Source organism: Lutra lutra, chromosome 1 (assembly GCF_902655055.1).
Source record: "Lutra lutra chromosome 1, mLutLut1.2, whole genome shotgun sequence".
Classification (NCBI taxonomy): Eukaryota; Metazoa; Chordata; class Mammalia; order Carnivora; family Mustelidae; genus Lutra; species Lutra lutra.
The window spans coordinates 177,318,233-177,335,015 of record NC_062278.1 but is presented as its reverse complement, the minus strand read 5'-3'; positions in this window follow the sequence as shown (position 1 = coordinate 177,335,015).

Below are 16,783 nucleotides of genomic sequence, written 5' to 3'. Positions count from 1 at the left end.
ACAACCACAGGAAAACCTCGTGGGTTATGTTCAAGATAACCAGCTGAATTTCTTAAGAAGTCCTTCTACTTCTTCATTAAAATAATGATACTTACCTGGAGTCATTTGGCCTTTAGCAACAGGTCTTGGTTTTGAAAAGACACCTGAAAAATAGTGTCTTAAGGCAAAAGAAAGGCTGTGGAACTATGGGTTGCATTAGAGTGTTCGGTCCAGTGTGAACCCTAAACAAAACAAGAGCTGATTTGCAGTCCTCTGAGTCCATCTCTCAGCCTAAGACCATGTATAACATAGCCCCTGGCTCACATATGCATGTGCATGTGTGCACACAGGTAGGCTCTTACATACCCACAGTTTGATCGTAGGCTATTACCTGATTTTGACTCTTTGGGAACTACCAGGAGTTAACAAATGATCTTATTGTGTGATTTCTTTCTGTCCCTGGTGGTAACTGTCTGAAATCATGAGAGACAGTCATTAAGCTTCTTCTCCCCTCCTCTTTCCATCTTAAGACATTTAGCTTCCTCTCCGGCCAAGATCATTCCGGTTCGTTTTCTATGGCTATCTCCCCAACCCATTTCTCTAGTTGCCAATATCTACTGTAAATCTAAAATGTCTACTAGGACAACAAACGTTGCTAGGAATGTAAGATTCTGGCCAAGGCCCTACAGACCTCGCATACAGATGACCCTTAAACAATAAGGTTTTGAAGTATGCAAATCCACTTATATGTGGATTGTTTTCAATAAATATAGCACTGTAAATGTATTTGTTCTTCCTTATGATTTTATTAATAACATTTTCTTTTCTCTAACTTCCTTTGTTGTATGAACACAGCATGAAATACATATAATGTACAAAATATATATTAACCAACTGTTCATGCTATCCTTTAGATTTCTGGTAACCAGTAGCCAATTGGTAGTTAAGCTTTGGGGCAGTCAAAAATTATACACAGATTTTTAATTGCAAAGGGGTCAGCATCCCTAACCACCACATTGTTCAAGGGTCAGTTGTTCTTAGGGAGGTGTGGGCAGAAGATCACCAATGGTGGAAGAAGCAGAAACTTTGGCTAACTTCTTCATATCCCCTGCCCTTACCAAGACACTGCCTGGCTTCTAAACCCCAACCCTGAGGGCATTCTCCTACCTCTTGAGCACTCTGTCATCTAAATGGCATATCAAGAAATTAATGCACACTTGGAATAGTCCTCAACCAATGTCTGATCAGAGTTGGTATATAATTATCCAGTTCCAGGCCTGTTGGGGAGCAAAACTCTGGGGTATGTATTCTTCCCTGGCCTCCAGAATTTCCCCAACAGGACTAAACTCCAGCAGCCATGGTAAATCCGGCTTGATGACCCTCCTTCTTTACTGCCTTCCTTCCCCAATCCTTACTGGGGTTCTCTTTAAACCCCAAATCAATTGCTTATATCAAATCCTGTCTCAGGGTTTGCTCTGAGGAATACAAGGAGAGTCAGTAGCACATAGAAAATTCAGGAGAAGAGTAAATGAAACAAGATGGGATTGGGAGGGAGACAAACCATAAGTGACTCTTAATCTCACAAAACAAACTGAGGGTTGATGGGGGGAGGGGGTTGGGAGAGGGGGGTGGGGTTATGGATATTGGGGAGGGTATGTGCTATGGTGAGTGCTGTGAAGTGTGTAAACCTGGCGATTCGCAGACCTGTACCCCTGGGGATAAAAATATATGTTTATAAAGCTGTAAAAAAAAAAAAAAAAAAAAAGAAGGAAAAAAAAAATTCAACACAGAATGTTCATGACAATGACACTCAAAGATCCAAGTGAAAATGCCTGTGAGGGAGTAGGGTTCCATCAGAGTAAATTAAAGGGTATTAAGAGAAAGAATGGTGAAGGCAATTCACAAGGCTACTGAAAATGAGAAATGTTCAGGGGAAATCCTGTAAAATACCATAAAATGAAGTGATCCGCTCTTCAAAGCACTTGAAAAGCAACGTTTTCAGAAAGAACAAACCTGAAGTTCAAGGTTAGAAAGAACAGGAAGGTCTAATGAACAGTTCTAATTAGCATTTTTCCTAGATGGCATTATAAAGGAAAAATTAAGTTATAGGTTTGGTGAAATACAAGCCAATGTCGATTAACCCCCACATACGTTTGCTCACCTCTAATAATACTCCTATCTTATTAAATGGGCCACAACTATTCTGTTGCTGGTAATTAGGTTCAGAGTTTGTGTCACAATTGTAATGGATTATTGATTGCCTCTTAAAGAACTTCATAGCTCCTCAGGCTTAGAATCCATTAATGAATGCTGGAGCTGATAAAGTTGAGTTTAATTACATACAGTATGTCTTGTTAGACATTAAACTTGCATTTTTTATTATTATTTTTTTTGCTCAGTTGAAATTTTATTTTAAGCCTTCACGAAATACATGTCTGTCTTAGCCGCACTTTATTCTTCAGAAGCCATTGGCATCAATGAAAATTTAATTTGGGAAAAAAAACTTAGCACATTTTTCTTTATGATTTATTGTTTTATATAGTAGTAAAGCCATATTTGTGCCTGACTGGGTATTTTCAGGGAGATCTGAAATCTGATTAGGTATTCTCCATCATGAGGGCCTTCTTCCTTGTTCCCCAACTTCCGGCTACAGCCCCATGCCTGGTCACTGCTCTGCTTGAGAGGATGGCATATGTCATCCCTGTCTTAGAAGAGGCTGCTGTGTGAATGGCACAAGGGTCCGGCTGGCCACAGACTCATAAGCTTGGACAGAAATGAAGCAAAACTTTCACCCCAGGTTCCTAATCTTAGCTTGTTCCAGGTAAGCAGTCACCTATTTGAAGAACATTCTCAATGGGGTCAGTGGGCTTGATGTGAAGCCCCAGGTATTATATGAAACATATTTGCAAAGGAAAATACCACTGCACCTTCCCATCACTTATGACAATACAGTAATAAGGGAAAGAGCTGTTTCAACTGGAAGCGCCATTCTCCCTAGTTTCCAAAACCCAGGTCAGGTCTCTACCTCCATTAAATGTTCCTGAACTACACAAAAGTTTCTCTCTTCCCTGAACTAAAATCTCTTGTTTTCTTTCTATCTCTCATTTGGAAATGAACAATGCATTACAGACCTCCTGAATGTCATTTTCTTGGGGACAGGGATGACTTCTTCTTCTAAGCTTCCCAAGAAGACTGATCCCCTTATTTCTGTTCAAGGGTTTACACCTTATTTGGAAGTCAAAGGAGGCACATGAAATCCCTCTCTTGGAGCAAGGCATGGGATAGAGTAGGGAGAGAACGTCAACAGAGAAACGCGTTTAAAAAAAGTAGGGCAACCTATGAATACCTCCATAATCCCTGAGAGTGTCACCAGTAAAATCCCACTGGCTGATTTTCAACGGCTTCTCAAAGCAACTCTCCTTGTAGACCATTTCCCAAGCCAAAGGCAAAAAGAAAAGCACTGGGATGAATGGATTAAAAAGATGTGATACACACACACACACACACACACACACACACACACACACATACACACTATTTAGCCATAAAAAATAATGAAATGTCATTTGAAACAAAATAGATGGACCTTGAAGGTATTATGCTAAGTGAAATACGTCAAACAGAGAAAGACATTCTGTGTGATTTTACTACAAAACAAAGTAAAACAGAAACAGACTCATAGACACAGGAAACTAACTGGTGGTCACCAGAGGGGAGGCTGTTGTGGGGATGGGAGAAACAAGTGGGAGAGGTTAAGAGATATAATCTTCTAGTTATAAAATGAGTAAGTCATGGAGATGTAATATACAACACAGAGAATATAATCAGTAGTATTGTAATAATTTTGTACAGTGACAAAAGGCAACTAGACCTATCAAGGTGATCATTTGTAATATAAAAATATGAAATCAATATGCTATACACCTGAAACTAATGTAATAGTATATATCAATTATAATTCAATTTTTTAAAGTGAGGGGGGAAAAAAAGAAAAGGACCATGCACATCTAATCAAAGTTTGACTACAAAAGAAAGCAGTAGCTTAATCAATGATATTAGCATATCTGACAAAAGAGCACATCAATAGAAATAGGGGGCGGTTCACATGGAATATAAAAAGTGAAAAGATTTCCAGTACGTATCCAGACCTGTGGAGCTACAGTGCCTTCTGCCAGTCTGTTTTCATACAGTCATTTTAAGGTTGGAAGGGGTATCCTTTAAGACCATCCCCTAGGGCTGGGGTGCCTGGGTGGCTCAGTGGGTTAAGCCTCTGCCTTCATCTCGGGTCATGATCTCAGGGTCCTGGGGTTGAGCCCCACGTCGCATCGGGCTCTCTGCTCAGTGGGGAGCCTGCTTCCCCTTCTCTCTGCCTGCCTCTCTGTCTACTTGTGATCTCTTTCTCTGTCAAATAATTAAATAAAATCTTAAAAAAAAAAAAAAAACTATCCCCTAAGGCAAAGGGAAAGTAGAGGTCATGTGTCTCAAATTTTTCAGAGAGGAAACAAATATGTTTAATTGCCAAAAACATGAGAAAAAGTCAGAAAGTTGTGAAATCAACTACGTTAATTGTGACCGAGTCAGTGTTCTATCTGAAGTTCTGTAATTGAAAAATTGTTAAACTTATTACCAATATAGAAAACAAATAAAGAAACCTTATCATTTCAGAAGAATAAAACAGATATGTAGTTCTACTACTGAGCCATGCAGACACATCTCCCCTATATGATCAACCCCATATTCTGTAGGATTTTGATTCTAGGATCAAAAACAACTTTGGGAATGTAATTTAGCTTCCCACAGTGGGTCTGCTTCCAGGTGCATTGTATTTAATGTGGCTTTCTCCATAACTAACTCTTTTTTGGTCTTCATGAAATATAATTTCCTCCAGGATGCCTTCCCCTGACCAGGCATTTTAACAGCTCTTACACTTCCCTTATAACACTCTGTGCACATAAAATTACGGGCTCACAGTCTCGTCTCCACTACATCGTAATCTCCTTGAGTCTAGTCCTTATTTAAAATTAATTGAAAATTAATTTATTTTTTAATTTTAATTAATTTATTTATTTGAGAGACAGAGAGAGAGCAGGGGGAGGGGAAGAGGCAGAGGGAGAGAGGGAATCTCAAGCCGACTCCAGGCAGAGTCTATCGTGGAGCTCGATCCCAACTGTGAGATCCTGACCTGAGCCAAAATCAAGAGTGGGACTTTTAATGAACTGAGACACCCAGGCACCCCCAAAGGCAACATCTTTTTATAGGATGACCAACAATTCTGGTTATCCCAGGCTGGGCAGGTAGGGAGGGGGGCTGCTAGATGGAGGAATTTCAGTGCTAAAAATGGGAAAGTCAGAGAAACTAAAGTAGGACAATTTGATCATTCTATTGGGCATTGCTATTTTTGAAATACCTACCATGTCTAAAAAATACTTTCCAAACATGTAAATAAGGAAAAGGTACATGTACATGAGGAAAACTTGTACGTAAGGGAAAGGTGAAAAAGCACAGTACATAATTGCTTGCACACTATTATATCTCTGAAATACACTGAAAGGAAAAATAAAAGTACTTACTGTGATTGCATGAGAAGGTCACGGTTTCATGAATTTTTACATTAAAAACTGTTTTTATAGTTTTTAAGTTGATGTAATACTGGTCCTTTCAAATTCCAAATCCTATCCTACTTTTCCTCTGAAATTTTTCCAGAACTTTCTGGAAAGAAATAATTTTTCCTCTCTTAATTCTTTCACAATAGTTCCCATGACACTTTTTATCATATTCCATTTTAATGAATTGTTATCATTGCCCCCACCTCTATCACCTGTTTTTCCAAACTGCTTATCTAGGATTGAGTCCACACTACTCAAGGACAGCCATTATGTTTCTATTGCTTAAGGGCCTCCTTCAGGGCCTTATAACCCCTCTGTGAAACCACAGCTACCCAGCCCCCTCCAGCACTGCCTGGGGAAACTTCCATAATCTAGAAAGCTGCAACCCAGGGCTAGTTGATCCTACCATGGTGTGAAACTCAATCCACTCTGAAGTACGAAGAAATTCTCATGCAAATGACTGGGCCATTTCTTCTCTATAATTCCCTCCCTCAAAAGTCTTTATAGGCCCCAGGACAGCCATTGTGAGCAGAGTCTGTGTAAATCAGAAGGTCAGAGATATGCTGAGTGGAGGCTGAACACCAACCTGGCTCTGCAGTTTACTTATGCTTCTGTTCTGTCCAGAAACAAGAAGCAGTCTGCTTTTTTGGATGAGGTGGAGGAGAAGCAGGCCAGGAGAGAGAGCAGCAGGTGTTTCTAGAGGCAAGAGAAAGTCTGGTCAGAAAAATACACTGCCATTTCTAAGTGGATGCCAGTTGTAAAACTTAGAGTAACAAAGTTCTGGAAGCTAACTCGAGGCTTCAAAACAAAAAGCAAAGTCATATGCAAAGCACAGAAACAATTACTGATAACACACTCCAGAATAAGGGAGAACAGAGAGGGGTACCCTTACCCTGTTAAATTACTGGATACAATTCATAATATCACAGCATGAATGCACTGTTAAAAAAAAAAAAAAGCCTAAATGCAAATGACTTATAAAATTGCATTCCTGAGACAATTTGGTTCTTTCCCCTAATTGGATTTTGCTTTATTTGTACAGAGCAGAGATACTTTGCTGTTATATTTTAATTTTATCTGATATGGTAAGTATAAAGAGGACGCATTCTGTATGATACTACAATGGTGGGTACAGGTCACCATAAATTTGTCTAAACCCACAGAATGTACAACACCAAGAGTAAACCCTAAGTTCAACTATGTAGGGACTGTGGGTGGTTTTCATGTGTCAGTATAGGTTCATCAGCTGTAACTAAGGCACCACCGTGATGCTGGATATTGATATTGGGGAAGCTATGCATATATAGGTGAGGGGGTTTAAAGGACATCTCTACCTTATGCTCAATTTTGCTGTGAACCTAAGTCTTCTTTAAAAAATAAAATCTATTAAAATAAAAATTTTTTGAAAAGAAGAAGGGGAGGTGGGATGCAGCAATAAGAGTGAGTCCTGTTTGGAATGTTCTGTGGATTCTCTGGAACGTCCTCTGCTTCATTTGGCCCACCCAAATCCCCTCTGTCATTCAATACCCAACACAGCACCATCACGGAGCTTCCCCACAATTCTCACAGACAGGCTTTGGTGTATTCCTACTTGTGGAGTCACTGTACTCATTGTCCTGATACTTATGGACAAGGTCTCTGATTACCTTGTGTGAGGCAAAGAGAGGTCTAAGGAAGAAGGCCCCTGACCAAGAATCTCCTGGTGAGATCTGAGTCCTCGTTCATCTCTAGCATTAACTGGGTTGAGATTTAAGGAAATCACTAAAGCCACTAACTGTTTCCTTCTGACAAGGGAAAAGATCGGAGTAGATCAAAGTTTGCCAAGGTGTTTTAGTTGCTCTTCAAGAAACACTGTTACATTGGTCTTTTTAAAGCAGGAACATCTCAAGAATATTTATACATTAAAACGAAGGCTTAATCTTCACAAGCAATATACAGCATGTAGCTTTTCCTATGCTTAGTGGACCATGCAGCATCTTATAGGCCTGAGACCCATGGAAAACTTTCTGAAAAATACTGAACCCCATTTCTGGGGTGTCTCATAGTCCTAATAGAAGAAGTGGCTACTTTTGTGTTGTCATTTAACTCATGCCTTTTTTTTTTTTAACTATAAATCATGTAAAAATATGTCTTATTATATACGGGATTTTAAAATATTTCCTCATCCTCTCCATATACAGACAAAAGTTAAGTTTACTGTTTAACCAAATTGTCTCAAATATTGGAACTTGCAAACCTCATTATTGCCTAGAGGAGGATAAATTATTCCTAAGGCATACTTAGCCAAGAGGCCAATGCAGCTGGTAACCTCCAGGAATATGGGAATAAAAATGGTAGACAGACTATCCCCCATCAAACTCTCCTTCACTGCCATTCAATAACTTCTTCGAGCCCAATCAACAGCACATTTCTTGCCAACAATCATGAAATGTCCCAAGAAAACCTTTATTCATCATCATCTTCTGCTACAGAAATGTGAGAAACATTTTTTTGAAGTATCACCAGAAAATATGTTGGTGTGCAAAGGGAAATATCATGGAAAGCAAGATTCTAGTCACCCATAAAAATGAGTTAGGCTGGGATTGCCTTGCAGATAATCTTCCCAAAGGTTACATTATTCTCAGGCTGGACAACCTGAGCCTTGTAATCTCATCTGCTCTCACAGCCACCCTCCTGTGCGGTGGCTTGGGGAGAAGCCTCACGCTCTGCTTCATCATTTTTTTCATGTAGTTGTGTCTTGCCTTTCCAGTTGGATCATGAGGTATTTATCATGTGTATCTTTGGTTTTCACAAATGGGAAAATGGGAGTGAAGTTGAATGTTTGTGGAAACCATTCTTGCTTCTTGTGTCTGCATCTGTATTATCGTTATCCACCTACCTGTCCCCCTAAATGACAAACCCATCTCTCATTTTCACCTGTATAAATCCTACACATGATCTAATATGCACTTCAAACAGTGCTGTTTTGACGAAGCATTTCTCAGTCTAAACTCCAAGGCATTCTGCCTTCATTATGAAACCTACCATATCTCATGTTCCCTGTCAATATCTGTACAGTTTTCTTATTTCTCACCTAAATGGCACACTCCTTGGAGACAGAGAGAGTATCTTACTCATCTGTACTCTCACATTCTACTTGTTGAATTTGTTTAAATGAATTGAGCATATGAGTCCGTACCAGGTGCTTCTGCATAATAAACCACCCCCAAAACAGTGCCCACAGCACAACTCAAGTCACCTCCTGAAAGCAATGCATAAAGGGATTGTAGCTACTGTGCCATCTACCACAGAGTTTCTCCTTTCTGCAAGTCTAAAACTGTTGCACATACTCCCTTTACTTGCTCAGCCACTACTTCTCACATTCTCCTCTTTCATGAGGCACCAAGTTAAACACATTTCCCAAAGTCCAGGTTGCTGCTGAAAATATGTACCAGGCATGGAAATTGGAAAACGTGTGAAATGGGAACAATCATTGGTCCTCTAGAATCCAGTGTCTAGCTGAACACATACTTGAAATGTCTAATTCATCACTTTTTTGTTGTTGTTCCATCACATGTGACTTAGAATTAGGAATCATCAACTACTAAAGCCAAGAATAAACTTTAAGTTCATCTAGTCAGGGCTATAAACTGAAATGCCTCCAGGGACCAAATAAGTTAAACGAGTAAAACTCAGTTAAACCAAGACAGACTGGGGGATACTGTGAGAGATTGGTAGGCAACCATCTTAACTAAAGACATTAAAATTCTTGCTTTAAAAAGAGAAAAATGAATATATAAAATACACATGCAGACTGAATTCAGATCCCAGGCCTCCATGTTGCCTTATCTGATACTAGACCAGCTCTCCCTTTACAGATGGGAAAGTAAGGCCCAGAGAAGTTAAAACATTTTTCCCAAGGTGGCCCAGCCGGCAAGCAGCAAAATGAGACTGGGCTCTGTGCAGGTCTCCTGTGACTTGGCGCTGCCTAGAGTGTAATTTTGAAAGTTTTCATCCTAATAGGAGAGCTAGATTCAATCTCTTTGCAAAGAGTTGCCTCATGGGTTTTGTCAGAACAGAAAAAGCTCTCCTGGAAAACAGCTGTCTCATGGGAGGGACTGCCTGGGTCAGGTTTATGAAAGGAACGACAATTTGATTTGTGGCACTCACCCGTGGGAGCCCAGTTGTACCTGCTGCTCCCTCATCACAGGCAGGAGGCTGAAGTGAAGCAGACAAAAGCTGCTGTGCTGATAAAAGCCGCTGGCCTGGGCACGGGCTGTGTTTCCAGACAGCCCAGAAGACATCTCTGACTTGACCTTCTGGCCCAACAGAAGATACTGCCTGATGGCAGCGAAATGGCAGCACAGGACAATGGAGAGAAATGCAACAAGACTCAAATCACCCATGACTAGGAATTGATGTTTTTATCTGTTTTCCCCCCTTGCTCCTGCTGGTCTAATTATTTTCCAATTTTAAAATGTCCTGGTTTTCTCATCTTTGGCCCTGATGGGGAAAGGGTTGTTATTTTCAGGAAAGAAAAGGAGAAGTCAGTGTGGGAAGAGTGAGGAAGGATTTGTAAATCAAAGGAAAATGTTTCAACAGAAAATTATACCCCAAGTGTCTTAGTTCATTTGGGCTGTTAAAATAGAACCATAGACTGTGTGGCTTATAAACAATAAATTAATTATAAATATAAATTAAATGCATAAATATTATTATAAATATAAATTATAAATGCATTTCTCACAGTTCTGGTAGTATAAGATCAGGGTACCATTGTGGTCAGATTCTGATGACAACCCTCTTTGGGGTTGCAGACTGTCTTATTGCTATGTCCTCACATGGCTAAAGGAGCAAAGGAGATTTCTGGAGCCTAAGGACACTAATTCCATTCATCAGGGTTCTACCTCATCACCTAATCATCTCCCAAAGGCCCAAACAACCAAATCCTATCATATTAGGGATTATGTCTTAACATATGAATTTTGGGGAGACACAAACATTCAGTCTGTAGCACCACGTGTATGCAGAATTGCAAATCACAATTTGGCCTGCCATCTGGCTTCACAAGGAGCTGTTGTCTTTGCTGTGACCCTCTCAGAAAGAGCCCTCCAGGCATCTCTCCATGACAGTCCCAGTAGAGATGCCTTGGACTAGCTTGCAATGTCCCCTCAAAGCTGGCAACTCTGCTCTTGTCCCTGCCGAATTCTCAATAGATATGTATTGATGAAACTGGTAGATAAGAAATTGCTTTATTCCAATTTTTTTCTAGCATAAAAAACACAAACACAAACAAGTTTTGATTATAACACATGGAGGTAGTAATTAAAAGATTGGACACTGGGTGCATAAAATAGAAAAGAAATAGGAACAACAAATGAGCCATTTAGAAGTGGATTTTAAAAACCAAACTTATAGCCCAGACAGGCAGTGACTCCTTTTAACAAATACCAGCACAATCAGGATGCCAGGCAGAACTTCCAAGCCTGTTTCTAAAGTTCTAGAGAACTTTACATTGGTTTTTCAAAAATGAACGGAAGTGCTTGGTTGAAATGACTGTGGTCTATCTGAGCTAATTATAGAAAAAAAAACATTAAAAAGGCGAACAATTTCAGGATAGGTACTGCCTTGAATATTTTCAGAAATATGTACATCCAGGCAGTATCAGTTCCAATTTCTACCCTTTGGTTGCACAGCATCTATTTTCTTCCACAGTGCTTTTAAATTTGACATTTGGTATATATCAAATGAAAAACAGAAATGTGCTGTACAGGTGGTCAGGAAGCCTAACCCCTGTTCTGGATCTGTTAAGATTTGGATCTGTGATCTGCTCAGTCCCAGATTTCCTCGTCTGTAAAATGAGAAGTTTGAGTATCAATTTATGAAATCCTTTCAAGTTTGATAGTTCCATTGTCAGTAATTTGGACACAGTGTTTATTCATATACTCATTCATTTGTTCATGTCTTTCATTCATTCAAATGGCATATTTTATTGAGTCCTACTCCATATACAGCATTGTACTGGTAACTAAGTATAAAGTAGAAAACACTACAAACAAACCCTCTGTCCTAACGGAGCTTCCATTCTAGACAGTGAGATAAGTGATATAAAGCCGAGTAAGGAAGCAAGATAACTTCAGATTGGATTGAGGCATGATCACCAGGATAAGAGAAAGAATCCGAGCGATATGTTAGACAGGAATTGAAGTTGGGATGAGTAGGGAAGACCTAGAACAACAAGTGGTCAAAAGTCCTGGGTACAGCTCCCAGCTGGGCTACAAATTAAATATGTGACATTAGCAAAGTCTATTTCCTTCTGTATACCTATATTCATTTCTTATTGCTGCCAGGAAAAATATGCCACAAATTTAGCAGCTTAAATTAACACAAATAGGTCAGAAATCCAACATGGGTCTAACTGGGCTACAATTAGGTATAGGCAGTGATGTTTTTCTTTCTGGAGGCTCTAGGGCAGAATTTGTGTCTTTGTTCATTCAAACTGTCGGCAAGATTTAGTTCCTTGCATTTGTTGGACCAAGGTTCCTATTATCTCACTACCTGTAAGGGAGAGCAATCACAACTCATTCAGGACTTAAAATTCTTTGGCTAGACGTTCCCTTCCTTCATCCAGCTTGGAAGTCAGAAAGCACTGATGGTGGTCTTCTCACACTGCTTCTCTCTGATCTACTCTTCTGTCTTTCTTTTGTGTTATTAAGGACTCATGTGATTACAATGAGCACATCAGCGTAACTCAGGATAATTTCCCCACCACAAGAACCTTAACTTTAACTACATTTGCAAAGTCTCTTTTGTCATATAGGGTAATATTTTATAGGTTCTGAGGATTAGGACATGTACACCTTTGAGGGGCCATGAATTTTGCCTAACATAATGCCCCAGTTAACTTACCAGTAGATGAAGGCACTGAACTAAAGCTCTCTCAAATCCAAACTGTCATGACTCCTTTTGCTCCTATGTTTTGCTCCTGTTTCTTTTCCATAGTAACTCATTAAAAATTTTGCTCAAAGGCAAAGCAAAATCTCTTGTTTGAATACAGTGCTTATTTCATCTAGGACAAATAGTGGAGAGTGAGTTATGATGTCATGGCTATAAATACTAGGCAGTCTCAAGGATGGAGTAGGGAGCATGCTGAGGGTAGACCCCTGAAACTAGTTGCTGAGGCAGCCCTGTGTTACGTAGCTGCTTGTGATCCTCCTGAATGTGGTAAAATTGAATCACTTCTGTCACAGCCACATTTTACCATCAGGCAAGCAAGTCAATGTGATGGATTGTTTAAAGGTACAGCTTCAAAGGAAAGAAATGCAGAGTTTCCCTAGGTATTCCTCTGAGTATGGACCCCAGATGAGGTGACCCAGTCCCATGTCTGTTTCCTGAAATGTAAGGCTACCAATAGGCTTCATTGTGCCCACAGAAGCATGTGCACACATACCTGGAGGAAGGAAATTCCTACTTGGTCCAGCTATAGTTGGTTTCTTTGCAACTCTGTTCTTAGATAGTGTAAGAATTCCAACAGTGCAGTAAAGAAATGGGTATTTTCTACTACTGTCTTTTTGTCTTTGCAGGGTGAGAAAAATCACACCAGTGGGGGTAGCAACAATAGGAACTCTGGTATAGAGGCAAACATGCGGGTAGAAAAGAATCTGCACGTGCATCTGGACCTTAAGTGGGCTTTCCCAAAAGCAGTGGTGGGTCCTGATAAATGAGGGCTATAATCTCAATGGTCTTCCTTGGTATTCACAGCTTGCTTTGAGCAGAAATGGCTAGGAATAGAATCACAGCCTAGAGGTAGACGGGTCAACTGGTCTATTCAGGGATGAAAGCCTAGAGTTTGGGCCCCAAAACACCATTTAAATACAAGTCCCTTGAGAGGCTCAGTCATTTCCACAAGCTGCTAGGTGAGTTTGACAATTTCAAACACTCTTATTGTATAGCTCTTGCACTCTGTGATTTGGGACTTGTAGCTTCTAGACCTGAATACAAGTTTTGTGTGTATTGAAGAGGATTACTCTCCTGGCAGTGATTGATCTTCATTTCCGAGGAGAAAATGGATGACTGCTCTACAGGGCAACAAGGAAGATGATGTCTTCAACCAGAGGATTCACTGACTTTTAGTACCTTTTAGTGCCCTCTCAGTAATGGTCAATGGAACACTGCAGCAGTCTACTGAAGACAGGGCCAGAAAAGACTCAGACCCCAGGAGGACAGGTTTGGGCCACACCACTTGGTAAAGAATCCTATCCATTTTAGGTAGTCACAGAAGATAAAAGTTGGTCTTCAGTGGGTGTTGGAAGACGGAAGTTACTGAAACAGGAGTGCTAAAGCCAAGTTTTACATTAATTGTTTCTTTCCCTCCCCCTTTAAGTATTAAGAAATGGTGGTGGCTAAAATTTTATATTTTGGGGTGGGAGTCTACCTACAGTGCTATCATCCCATGATTAAATGAAATATGATAAAATGAAATATATTGTATGGGTATATAAATTTCTCATCAAGAAGAACAAGAATGGATCCTGAAAAGCAAAAGAGGTGAATGGTGCTGGATATTTTTGTTTACTTCTCCAGATCTCCTCTTCAGCCCTCCCACCCTATTTTGTTTCCTGGGAACTTAACCTTCTAGACTGCGTCAGAGAACTCCTTTACCCTAGGGCTGGGTGAGACCATCGGGAAGCAGTTGCAAAAGATAAGATGGGAGGAGGAAGGTGAGGTTGGGGTTTGTATTCCTTGGACCCCTGCAGAGTCATTTAAGCACCACAGCTCTGACCACAGAGTCGCCTCTTACTACTACAGTTACATTTTTACAGGTTCTAGTAATTGTTTCACCCTCTTGCCTCTTCAGATCTGTCTGAGCATTAGCAGCTCATAGCTCTTGCTAGTGCTGACAGGCTTCACCCGACCTTTGTGGTTTTCCTTAATTGCCCAAGTTTTGTAAATAGTTCTTCCCCCAGATATATTTCAAATACCCTGTCTAAATGTGAAATCTATTTCCTGTGGAGAATCTGAAGGACATAAGCACAGAGTAGGCAAAATATTAAACGTTAGGTATCATTTTTTCTTCTACCTCTTAAGTTTGAAACATTAAAAGTTCCAGGTAAAAGAGATGTCACTGTCTTAGAAAATGTTGCCAATATTATAGTGCCATATGGCAATTCAGTTCTAATTCTGATGAGAGGGTAAAATGAAAATAAATGGGTCTTCTCAGAAAAAAATTCTTATTTTGCAAATTATTAAAGAGTATAGAGTTTGGAGACAGATGATTCTGCTTTAAGTCTTTTAATAAGATTACTGTGTGACCATAAGCAAGTCATTTAACCTCTCAGCATCTTCATATATAAAGTGGGAATTAATAATATCTAAATCATACCACCATTATAGGATTCAAATAAAATAAAATAAGCACAAGTGCTTTGCCAGCAGTAAACATCTTAAATATTAGTTGCTAATGTTATTATGCTTCACAGTTCTTCAAGCAACGGTAAATTGAGGGTGTTCATTAATTTTGATTAGCTGTCATTGTCTGGAATTGTATATTCGTGCCATTGCTGGATTAATGGCTGCGTCCTGTCCCCCAACATCCTGCAAGCTTCCTGAGAACTGGGACCAAGTCTTTTGGATCACTACTGTCTTGTGGTTTCTTGTCCATGCCTGGCACTTAGTAAGTACTCGAATACTCAAGAATGAGTTAAAGACTGAGAGAGAGCAAAAAAAAGAGGGAGAGAGGACAATGGAAGTTAGGAAGAAAGAACAGGAGGGAAGATCAGAGTTTGGGAAAAGGGTAAAGTGCAGTACAAATGTTATTCCCTAAACTAAAGCCGAATGTTACTTGTAGCCTAATGCTATCCTTCCTAAGAGACAGTTTAAAATGATAACAATGAAAATGGGGCACCTGGGTGGCTCAATTGGTTAAGCCACGGCCTTCGGCTCAGGTCATGATCCCGGAGTTCCGGGATCGAGTCCTGCATCAGGCTCCCAGCTCCGTGGGGAGTCTGCTTCTCCCTTTGACCTTCTCCCCTCTCATGCTCTCTCTCTCACTCTCTCTCTCTCAAATAAATAAATAAAATCTTTAAAAAATTATAACAATGAAAATAACAGCTAATAATTATTGCCTAATAACTACTGTGTATCATGTACTATTAATTTTTAAAAGTTAATTCTTAGAACAGTTGTATGAAAGAGTACTATTATTATTTCCAATTTACAGATGAGGAAACTGAAGTTTGGTTAAGTGTGGTTAAGTAGCTTGCCCAAAGTGACACAGTAAGTAGTGGAAATAAATGAAAGACTCATCTAGACAATCCAACTCAGAGAAAGTACCATACTCTTCCACATTCACTTGTATTTTAATTTTTAGTCCAAAAAGTACTAGAAAAAAGTGCAGTGAAGATAAATTACTGAAGGCAAATTGTGTTACAGCAAAGTAAAAGGAGGCCTATGAGTTCCTCCTCCTAAAAAGCATGTCTTACAAAAGGAAAGAGGAAAAAGTACAGTATAAGGACAATGGATAGAAGATACTGCAATATGCTACCAGGCTCCTTTCATATCAATTCTATAAATAAATTTTTTTGCAAATATTAAGTAAAACAAAACAAAACAAAACAAAAAAAACAGGTGTTATTTAAAGACATGGCCGGGTAAAATGACAAATGGCATACAACTTCAATTTTTCTCAGGCATGCAAGTTTTAGCTGAATAAACGTAAAAGAAATAAATCTGCATGGTGCAAATGTGGGGGGGAAAATATCCAAGACCTATGTCGGCAATAATAAAAGGCATCTACTGTTCTAAAACAGTCAGCTCATTGTAAATGGATACCCAGACAGAGAGAGAAATGCATGTTGGCAAAGCCAAGAACCTCATCGAGTTAGTTCGAAACTTTCAACATTGAGGTAAGGGCAAACTCCCTGGAAAAACAGTTCATAAAAAGACTGCAAGATAAACTGAATAGAGAAACCCTAATAAAGACAAACTGTTTGCTTTTGTCCTTCTTTTTATAATTAGCAGTAATTGCAGATCTCGGCCTGATTTCAAATAGTAATTATCCTCTGAAAATTCTAGGAAGCAATATTTATGTTGTGATTTGAGAAACCATATCTGCACAGCAAACTGTCAGCACAAACCTCATAAGTAAAAGTTGACAAAGAGATACTTTGGGAAAAAATTGGGGTCACTCCATAATTAATGCATCATTTCCTAAGCTTAGC